We start from the raw sequence: 12,192 nt of genomic DNA, 5'->3' as shown, positions 1-12,192 counted from the left end.
TTACATACAACGTAGAAAACAAGGATAGAGGAGAAAGAGGGGGGGGGGTGAGATGTGGAGAGCTACTGATCTAAGGTGGTTGCATCAGGTTTGGCAGCGCTCAACCACCATTTGTTTTATGTTTCTCTAGCACCGATTTGCGTACGCGTGGTATAGTCTTATTCCAGATGAATGTGTTAATATATTTATCTAGTTCTTTAAAATATGATTACCGCAAGAAAACAGGAACTGTAGAATAAAACAAATTGGTAGAATAACCATCTTAACCGAGTTAATGCGACCAGCTAGAGATAATGGAAGCGATGACCAGTGAAGTGTTGGTATCCTTCCTCGCTTGATCTATCAGCGGTCTAAAGTTAAGATTGAGAAGGTCTTTATAGTGGCGTGTTACCTTGACTCTTAAATATGTTAGGTGGCCAGTTGTGACTCTGAATTCGCATGAATGAAAGGGCATCGTCAATGCTTTTCTATTCAAGGGGAATAATACACTCTTTGTTAAATTGATTTTATAACCTGAGGCAAAATTAAGTTGTGAGATTGTGTCCAGGCACTTTGGAATATCATTTTCAGGGTCTTATATAAATAGCAAAAGGTCATCAGCATATAACAAGACTTGTTATATGCTGTTGATTCCCAATATTTCATTGTTTTGTCGCAGAGCTATAGCCAAATGGCTCAATAGCGAGATTAAAGCTCACATAGTGTGGTCCTGTTGCACATATATGTTAGTTATAGAGGTCTACTTACATTTTTATGGTCAAAAACCTCCTAGTTGCTGTAAACGAGCCGATAGAAATCCTCTTTTCTGACGCTGTTGCCCAGCCGTGATATTTCAGACCCACTCTCACACCCAGAAAACAGAGTCTTGTGATTGGCCAGTACCCGGAAGTGACATATTCAGCACACCCCCTCTGGAACGGTGAATGCACTGCTACTCATTATCAAAACATTGTTTTAACAATGTTTAAAAATAGCTTCTTCACGACTCCCAGCTGCAGTCCCTTTTATGACTTTGACCCAGAGTCAGACCCAGAGTCAGAAGACACTGACGCTCGTGAAACACCTCCAAAACGGATGTTATTCTTCTTCTGCGGACTAGTGCCTGGAGCAGGACGATCTGCTGTTCAGGAGAACCGCTGTTTACGTAACCGAACCGGGTTTTTTCAGAGATCTCGCTGAGCCTGAGATTACAATACAACACAGCGTTCTCAGCAGTGGCTGAACTGTTTAGAACCTTAAGGGCTTCTTAAACAAGGTAATGACGCAGATACACACCAAAAAAACACAGTTAATAGGCACTTCCGGTCTAGTTCCGCTTCAATATTATTATCAGACAGGCACCGGCTGTAGCAGTATTTCTTCTTTATGTTATTGTAATTAATTATTGTACAATTAAATGTAAAAACAGCGTTAATTGGAACTTCCGGTCTAGGTCAGCTTTAAATAGAAGAGAGCACAGGAGACAGCCTTGCCTCATTCCCCTATGTCGGGTGAAATACTCAGAATTCGCCGCTAGCCTTCAGTCGAACTGGAGCTGTCTGTTTATCAAACAAAAAGAGCAGCGCTACAAATAACCAGCGTACCTGTGTACTGCGTATGTGTGCCTCTGTTTAAAGTTAAGCGTAAAACAGATTCTAATCGTAGGGCAAGGATTTTTGTAAGTATATTGTAATCACATGTAAGTAGGCTGATTGGGTCTTTATCTGTTTTTGGTAGAACAGAAATTGAAGCCTTGGTCATAGATGTAGGAGTGGTGTCAATTGAATGGCAAAAGTCTTATAAAATCAAATGGGGTAACCATCTGGGCCTGGTGCTTTTCTATTTTTCATTAGTTTAATTGCTTGGCCAATTTCAGCATCAGATATTGGCTCTTCTAGGCTGGACTTATCTTCGTCACTTAGAGTGGGCAAGTCCAGATTTTCTACAAAATTGTTTGCATGACAACTATCCGAACTATATAGGGAGGAGTAAAACATTTTAAACTGATCATTGATGTCTTTCAGGCCTGATTTGATGGTGCCAACAGAGGGTTGTTTTTCTGTAATATACTTGACAGCTGAGAATTGACGTAACTAATGAGAACGCAGCCTACTCGCACGTTCTCCATGTTCGATGTGGCTCTGTCTTGATTTAAAAAATTTCTCTCTCTGTCTACAATACAATCTTTTTCTTGCAGAGGTCTGTTGATGGAGAGTCGGAGAGTTGTGGCGTGAATAAGCGTGGTTAATTCTGTGAAGCGTTTCGGCATGTTTTTGTTCAGTTGAGATGTATATTCTATTATCTGACCCCTCAAGTATACTTTTACTTGGTATCTGGCAGCTGGTTAGTTTCAAGGAAAAAGTAAATCTTAGCCGAAATGAAGTCCACAAAGTCCTTTTCTGCTAAAAGTGTAGGATTAAGACGGCAGTTGCGCCTTGTCGCCACATTATTCTGGAACCAAAGCTCCATGATGACTGGTGAGTAGTCAGAGATGACTATACTATCATATCTGCACAGTTAAAGAAATGGAAGCATTTTTTGTCTAGAAGGAAAAAAATAAATCCTGATGTGCAGTAGAGAAAATGGAAAGCTCCTTCATGTTGGATTTTTAAATCTCCAAAGATCTACCACACCACTGGACTGGAAAAACATCTTAATAATCTGAGCAGATTTGGAGAGAGGGCCTGCTGGGATTTTAGAGCGGTCAAGAGAGGGTTGTAAGACAGTATTGAAATCCCAATATCAAGTGATATGTGCCTGACTCTGGGATGCAACTAAACAGTTGTTTATAGAAATCAGGGCTGTCCCAATTAGGGGCATAAATATTAACTAAAAGCACTGGAATATTATACAGCCTGCCCTGAATGATAACAAAGCGCCCATTTATATCAGCCACTACTTTTGAAGATACAAACTGCACATTTTTCCCTATCAAGATAGCTGTTCCTCGACACTTAGAGTGAAATTTGTAATGAAAGACTTGTGATACACAACCTCTTCTTAATCTGGAAATATCCGACGTGTGTAGGTCGAGTCAATAAGACCTGGGGCCTCATTTATAAACGTTGCGTACATACAAAAGAAGGCGTACGCAAACCGTGGGATTTATAAAAAGAGAACTTGACGGGAAAATGTGCGGTCCTCCACGCCAACTCTGACCCATGCGTACGCACATACCTGGGGTAAGGCGAAACTGCGCCACTGATGGCAGAAGAAAGAAATGGGAGAAATGTGTGAAACTGATCGTGTAAAATACATTAAGTTATATTACCTCTCATATATGAACAGTTTATTTGCAAGAAATGGTTAAAAACAATTACATTTCTACAACGAATGAACAAACAAACTCCCTGGAGTGCATATGGGAAACATATGATTTAGGACAATAGTAAGACAACAGTAGGGCAAATTATGTATTCACTGATATCAGGGTAATTCTAACACGTGTAGCAGATACCTAATCGATGGGCATATAAAGGCAGGTACTCGCAGTGCGTCATGGCGCACAATGCTTTGGCACTGTTAGAGGATGTGGCAAACGGAAGGATACGGAGGGAGCGGAACTTCCGAGATGAGCTAGATCCACTGGCCAACAGTGATGAGTGGCTGATGAGCCGTTTCCGACTCCCACGAGCTGTCCTCTTGGATCTGTGTGCGGCATTGGGCCCAGCCTTAGAGAGGAGCACCCGCAGAAACCACGCCGTGCCAGTCCCGCTCCAAGTGCTCACAACACTCGGGTTTCTGGCGACAGGTGTTGTGCCGATGTAGGTCTCCCCGACAGAAAGTGTTTACCCTGGCCGCGGCCGTGGAGGCGGAGAAACAGTGGTGCGCTTGCTTTCACCCAAGTAAATTAAAACTAAAAATTGCATTGTTTAATGATTTATTTTATGTATACTTCACATACTAGTCTATAACCTCTGGTATTATGAACAGCTTTCTTCTATTCTAGCCGAAAATATTGGGGGATACAAATTATGGCAGACAGGTAAACAGTCTGAAATAATGTGTTTCCCCCACGTTATAGAGTAGTATGTGAAGTATACATAAAATACATCATTAAACAATGCAATTTTTTGCGTCTACTTTAATGTCTTATCACTTTTTTTTCACCTCGGCCACACTCCGACCTTCTGAGGAAACAGCATTGACATTATCCGCCACATGCTGCCACTCTAGAACACCAAACAATAAAGCCTTCCTCTTCTCCACCTCCCCGACAAGTACTTCCACCTCGTGAAATTACGTTATTTGGCCTTTCTCTCCGATTTCGGCATGATTTCAGTCATGAATCAATATTTATGAGGGGTGTTTCTCTGAATATTTATCGGCAAATATGGGCGTGGTATGACCCGCAAACAGGTGCGCCACATTTAGAGTGGATTGTGATTTATAAAGGGAAATCGGCGTAGGACGTGCGTGCGCACAGTTGTATAAATGAGGCCCCTGTTCTTTGTGTGCGCATAGTGTATCTGTATTCATAGCTACTGTATGAATATATGTGTGTGTGTGCACACGCCCATACGTCTGTGATGTGGATGATGTATGAATGTGCCTGAATCTGTGCAAATGAAACAAAAAGAATACAAATGCGCATTAATATTACAGTATGAAAGCACATAAACTAGCCACTAGCTTATTAGCACTGATAGGAATAACGGTGATTCTTCTCATGATTGTAACGCCGTTACCTTTACTGCCAAAAAACGTGTCGCTTTACTATATTGAGGCACTTGTTTTACATCAGACCTCTGAGCCGAGCGACAGAGAAATGTCTTGTTCCTCCTTGTCCTTGGTGAGGGTGGGGGCACGAGACAATTGCAAAAGTGAAGACGATTGGCTGAGGTTGAGTAAAATTCTATAGTGAGTCAATCAGAGGTGAAGTTGGGTGGATGCTTAGTCTTCTTACGCACGCCGTGTGCAGCAAAGGTGCGCAGTAGAAACAGGAATGGAGAGCGCTGCGGCTTATGTAACGATGCGGCTAATCTATAGATTTCTTCGGGCTAACGGCTTCCAAGGGGCACTTGAGCAGGAAGCGCAAGCGCGAGACAGACAGCCAGAAGAGATAATGTGCAGAAGAAGACGCTAGTGCAAAGAGCAACTTTTACTCAATTCTGCCAGTGGATCTTGACAGCGTTAAGTTCAAAGGTGGCGGACCACCAGGCTTAGCGTTGCTTGATTTTTATTTTTTTTATACACCACAGATTTTTCTAAACCAAAGAACCAAAAAGAAACAAGGGCGCTGCGCCCCCATGTAATCGGCGCAGCACCCTTGTCCAGGTGCCGATTGAAACCCAAGTCACACCATCAAATGCGTCATTACGGTTACATTGTTCTGTCAATAAAGATGTCATATTTAGGGATGCACCGATAATTTGGCGGCCGAAACACAGCAAGTACACCGTGGAACAGCAGTATGGGCTGAAATATGTGCCACCAGAAACTGAATTTGAATTGTTTATATTTGAATTTGAATCGCTAAACTTGAATAATTGCATTAAAAAACTGAATTTGAATCATTTATATTTGAAATTGAATTGCTAAACTTGAATAATTGCATGAAAAAACTGAATTTGAATCACATAATTTGAATTTGAATTGCTAAACTTGAATAATAGCATTAAAAAACTGAATTTGAATCACATAATTTGAATTTGTATTGTTTAATTTGAATTATTGCATTGAAAAACTGAATCTGAATAGTATAATTTGAAATTGAATTATTCAAATTCAACACTCCATATCTCTTCGTATTCGGTTCTCACAATTCAGATTCAGTTCTCAAAATTCAGATTCAAATTACTGCGACATACATCCGGTTAGTCCAAGGATGAAGGAAGAGCAATCGAGCGCAGATACAGGATCTGCCGGCTTGACGTTGTTAACAGCTGCCACGAACGGCTTCCTTAACCACTGACTGTAGATCTATCCTACCGGTAAGCAATCGAGCTCAGATACAGGATAATCGCTTTGGATTTCGCCAGAACACAGCAGCAGAGAAAACAAACCTGAAATAAATATTTATTTACATACAGCACCTACTAAATACTGGAAAGTCTCTTTGCGCAAAAGTGAAACTTGGCTGCATACAGCGCAGATTATGAACTCCCCGCGACATTCACTTCACACCAGAGAACATGCTCTCTATTTGAGCAGTTAACTAAAGACATCGGCTCATCTGATGCATCTGTTATTCCCTTAATTGCAGTGTTAAAGCGTCTTCTCCGCAAAGGTTGAGACCACGGAGTGAAAACAATGAAAAGCGCGATCTGCTCTTATGAGTCTCACTTTCCCACAGCAATGTTAAAATAATTTAGATTTGTGCACTGTGGATTTCTGCTTGTATTGTATTGAGTGTCCATTTCATTATAGTATTCAGATTTATCATAAATATTTGAACATGCACACAAGTTCCGTCAAAGAGGGGTGGAGATGGGGTCCAAATTATTTGACACATGAGTATTTCAAAATTACTTGAAAGTAACGCAATAGTTACTTTCCAAAGTAACAAGGTGCTTTTAGAATTTGTAACTCAGTAACTACTTTAGTTACTTTCTGGGAGAAGTAACTAGTACTGTAACTAGTTAATTTTTGAGTAGCTTGCCCAACACTGCTTATTATGGGTCAACCTGCTAATTTTCTTGATAACTAATCAGTAATCAAGAAAACAATAATCAACAGTATTTATGAACCAATTCAATATCACTGTCATCAGCCTTGGCATTCACAAGTGGTAGTGCGAATTGTACTGTGTGACATAATGTATGTATGACATCCATATATATGTATACCAGTTGGGGTAACAAAGAAAACAAAAAAACAAGCAAACAACTAGCTAACAGCAACCATGTTTACTGTAAAAATTAAATGTCTCTACTCTCAGCATCAGGGGCTTATATGTGAGGAAATAAAACATTTCCATGCACAACTTCACAAATAAAGTACTCTTTACTTGACAGCCAGACCTTCACTTACTGTCCAGTTACAACGGTGCTGCTTTTTACCTCAGATCGACATGGCAATCTCAGGTTAGAGTGGGGAAAGTGTCTGATTTCTGTAAGTATGTGCCCGTTGAGAGTTCTTTTACAAACGCTTCAGCTTTGACTGGATCCATGAAGCTTTTCTGCACTCCATCCCGCACTGTAATCCTCAGCTTGGCAGGGTACCACATCCCGCATTTTACGCCCTCAAAGCGTTGCAGAAATTGTCCCACCTTCTTGAATGCGGCCTGCTGCTGTGCCACTGACTGTATAAACAGGAAAAATCTGAATCTTATCACCATGTTCAATGAGATTTTGTGCCGCAAGTGATTTACGCAGGATCACTTCTTTTTCGTGGTAATAGTGACACTTGACCACAAAGACTCTTGGTTGCTGCCCTTCATCCGGTGCTTCTTGGAGGGTGCGGTTGGCTCTGTCTAAGATGGCCGGTTTATCCAGCTTATCCAGTCTTTCTGTATAAGCTTTCTTTGATACCTGAAAATCATGCGTAAATTGCATCTCTGTGATCTCGGTTTTTTCTTTCCTCAGCTGGGACACCTGTTGCTCCAGTTCAGTGATGGTGTCAGAGTGATTGTTGGCCGCAACTCCCAAGCTAGCGGTGTGCTGCTCCAGAGTGTTAGCCCTAGCATTAGCACGCTCAATGGCCGTTTTCATTTTCGTCTTTAACAATGCTTATCTTGTATATTTTGGTGTTTTGAATCTCCGCTTTCTTGTCTATTTTTGCCAGCAGTTCAGCCTTCAAAGATGAAATAGCGTTGAGTATAGCTGATCGACCAGGGTCCGTGCACTCTGCATGTTCTGGTGCCTTAGCGCCGCTCCTTAGATCAGGCATCTTGTTTCGTCGAAAGGTCGTAACAAAATTTAATAAAAACTCCCATTTTCATCGTCTTTCGATCTACACGCACATGTATGGGTTGGGCTCCTTGACATAAATAAAAGTTAATATGGGGGAGCTCAGAGACACACATCTACATCTCTCTCCGACTCCCTGGCTGTCAGAGAGAGCCAGATACGACATATCACGGTATTTAAGTCAAGATAATTAAGTCACGATACGAAATATCACAGCATTTAAGTCTTGATACTTATGTCATGATACGATATATGAGGACATTTAAGTCACAATACGACATACTGTGTCTAGGGCTGTAACGATACACAAACTCAGGATTCGATTTGTATCACGATTTTTGACCCACGATTCGATACATTCCACGATTTTTTTAAAAATTCATTAATCTAAACATTTTCTTATATAGCAACTTAATGTAACATTTAACAACAATATTTTGGAACACTGTGAACATATTTGAACATAAATAAATAAATAACCAAAGATTTCTCTCTTTTCTGTAACAAAATAATGAAAAATAATATTAAATGATAAATCAGACTGGGATTTGGCCCCAAAGCATGCTGGGAAGTGTAGTTCTTCATTAGAAGCAGTTTTGTTCCAGTGGAAATAATTTGTTTTGATAAACAGAAAAGGTGAGACAACATTTCTGCTTGTATTTCTTGAAAGTCAGTTGTTGTTTTGCTCTTATTTTGGGGCTGGATCTGTGAATCTTGTTCGTAGAGTGATAAAAATGGTACCTTTAGAATCTGTGGATTCTCCGTTTACATAATCACGCTGACGCTCCGGTGCCGCTTTTCAGTGTGTGCGCTGTAACGTTTTTTTTGCGCTCCTGTGGGTTTGATCCATCGGTGTTATTATATGAGCTTTTAGCTGAGTTTCTGACCTTTCTGTGGGTATGCAGCATGTCTGTGTTTGTTAAAGTTAGACATGGTATTATGACGCTTTTGTCGCTGCGTCTGACGCTGCCCCCGGTACCGGGGCCATCAGTAAAGAAGAGATTGACGCGATTAAAAAACATAACGCGTCAATGATGACTGTAATTAATTTATCACAATTAACGCGATAATTTGACACCCCTGATAAAAATAAGTTTGGTAGCACTAACAGCTCATATCATGTGGCTGACTGGAAAAATGACTGGAAGTTAGAAAGGGCGTTTCGCGATTCTGTTTTCTCACGCCACGAGACAGGTTCGTGGCTCTGAGTATCGCGATTTCGATACGCATATCGTTACAGCCCTAACTGTATCACAGCATTTAAGTCAAGATACTTAAGTCAACGTACGAAATATCACAGCATTTAAGTCACGATATGACCCATCATGGCATTTAAGTCACAATACTTGCTTAAGTCATGCTACGATACATCACGTCTTTTAAGACACGATACTTAAGTCATGATACAGTATATCAGGATATTTAAGTCATGATGTGATATATCACGGTACTTAAGTCACAAGATCACAAAACAAACCCAGATCTGCGAGGAGGTGTTTGTGTTTGTGCATAACTAAGGAGCATCGCTGAACTTTTCATGTCATACCACACACAATGAGGTGTTAGAGGAGTACACACATGCAATTATATTCTAAAATACATAATTCCTCCCAAAAAAATCCAGTTTGCATAAAGTATATTGATAATAATTAAATGTTTGTATTTTTTACATCATAAAATGAAGGTGCATCATGACTAAACATGGCAATTTATGGGTAAAAAAAACCCCCAACAAAATGTGGCCACCCATGGCAAAACCGGTCGCAAGTCTACTGAGGGACATCTTGAGTTATTAGCATATTCTGAAAGCAGGGTTTCCCCCAGAAAACCAGCTAAGCCCGGTGGTATCTCTTGGGCCCACTGGCGGCTGACGGCGTTTTTTTGTAAAAAAAGAAAATTCAAATTAAAAGTTCACTGGAAATGTTTAATTATGACTATTATGTGTTATTGTAAGACATTTATTAACAATACTTAAACACCAACTGTAGAGTCTTGCAAAAAGACACTCTTGAAATTAAATAAATAATATACATTTTTTTCACTTAAGTTAAATATTAATTAAGTAATCGGCCAGTGAATCTTAAAACAAGCTATGCAATGGTTACATTTAAAAGTAAAATAAAGCAACATAAACATAAAAGTGGTAGTGCCCCCCTCATCTGCAGGGCCGTTTGTCTGGTGCAGACAAACGGCCCTTTTATTTCTGCGCACCGCCCCTGCGCTGTTCCCTTCTCCCTCTCCTGCGCCGTTCCTCGCTCTGCGCTCCTGCGTCTCCAATCGGTCTCTTCCAAAGCAGCCTGGATAATTCCTCTACATTTATCCCCACATAAAAATAATGATCTTTATGACGATGATGGAGTACAGTCACGATGAAGTGCAGGTGATCTGTGTAGATCTGAGTAAAACATGGTGACAGACTCTGAAGAGCAGAGCGCACTTTTCATCGTTTTCACTCCTTGGTCTTAATCTTTGTGAAAGAAGACGCTTTAACGCTGTAATTAAGGGAATAACAGATGCATCAGACGAGCTGATGTCTTTAGTTAACTGCTCAAAGAGAGAGAATGTTCTCTGCTGTGAAGTGAATGTTGCGGGGAGTTCATAATCTGTGCCGCACGCAGCCAAGTTTCGATTTTGCGCAGAGACTTTCCAGCGTTTAACAGGTGCTGTTCCACCGTGTTGTAGCTGTGTTTCGACTGCCGAATTATCAGTGCATCCCTAAATATAACATCTTTATTGACAAGAATGATGTAACCGTAATAATGACGGACTTGATAGTGTGACTTGGGTTTCAATCGGCACCTGGTCAAGCGTTCGACTGCGCGGATTATTTGGGGGAGCATGCGCTCTTGTTCCCCGGTATAGAAAAACCCGAGATGTATAAAAAAATCTATTTTAAATAAATAAACAAGCAACGCTAAGCCTGGCGGGGGGGCAGCTTAATACACTGGGGGAAACCCTGTTTAAGTGTGATTTCTAAGCTTTCCAACATTGTCCAACACATGTAAATCAGATACTATTTGAAGAATATATGGCCATTTGATTGAAGGCACTCCTCAAACTGCTTTAGGGAAAATTTTAGCCTCAAAGATTTACACCTTCTGGGAGCCCAGAGACAGAATCATCACATTTACATAGAACAACCCCCTACTGGTCTAAGCTGTCTGTGAAACCACACCTCTCTGTATGAGCACAGATACTATTGTTGTGAGCTACACAGAACAATACATAAAAAACTGGACATAATATCCTCTTAAGATTTGAAATGAAATAACTTAAAAAATATAGGAGGGGGGGGGGTATTCTGTTACAATTTCTTGTCCTTACACTCGTGTAATGCAAAAGTTTGGGCACCCCTATAAAATTTCATGATTTTCCTTTCAGTCATTGGTTGTTTGAATAAGACATTTCAGTCAAATATATCAGACAAACACAGTGATATTTGATAAGTGATTAAATAAGGTTTATATGATTTACAGAAAGTGTGCAAGAATTATTGAAACAAAATTAGGCATGTGCATAAATTTAGGCACCACAAAAGAAAAATGTTGTGCATCCTCCTTTTGCAGAAATAACAGCCTCTAAACGCTTCCTATAGCTTCCAATTAGAGTTGGAATTCTGGCGGAAGGAATTTTGGACCATTCTTCTTTACAAAACATCTCCAGTTCAGTCAGGTTTGAGCATGGACAGTCCAATTTAAATCACACCACAAATGTTTAATAATATTCAGGTCTGGGAACTAAGATGGCCATTCCAGAACGTTGTATTTGTTCCTCTGCATGAATGCCTTAGTAGATTTTGAGCAGTGTTTAGGGTCGTTGTCTTGTTGCAAGATCCAGCCCCAGCACAACTTCAGCTTTGTCACTGATTCCTGGACATTTTTCTCCAGAATCGGCTGATATTGAGTGGAATCCATGCGACCCAAACTTTAACAAGATTCCCAGTCCCTGCATTGGCCACACAGCCCCCCAGCATGATGGAACCACCACCAAATTTTACTGTAGGTAGCAAGTGTTTTTCTTGGACTGCTGTGTTCTTTTTCCACCATGCATAACGCCCCTTATTTTGCTCAAATAACTCGATTTTGGTTTCATCGGTCCACAGCACCTTATTCCAAAATGAAGCTGGCTTGTCCAAATGTGCTTTAGCATACCTCAAGAAACAAGTTTGTGGTGGGTGCAGAGAAAAGGCTTTTTCTGCATTACTCTTCCATACAGCATCTCCTTGTGTAAAGTGCGCTGAATAGTTGAACAATGCACAGTGACACCATCTGCAGCAAGATGATGTTGTAGGTCTTTGGAGCTGGTCTGTGGGTTGACTGTGACCGTTCTCACCATCCTCTGAGATTTTTCTTGGTGTGCCACT

This window comes from Microchirus variegatus (assembly GCF_963457635.1).
Source record: "Microchirus variegatus genome assembly, chromosome: 15".
NCBI classification, from domain to species: domain Eukaryota; kingdom Metazoa; phylum Chordata; class Actinopteri; order Pleuronectiformes; family Soleidae; genus Microchirus; species Microchirus variegatus.
This window is presented reverse-complemented; position numbering follows the sequence as displayed.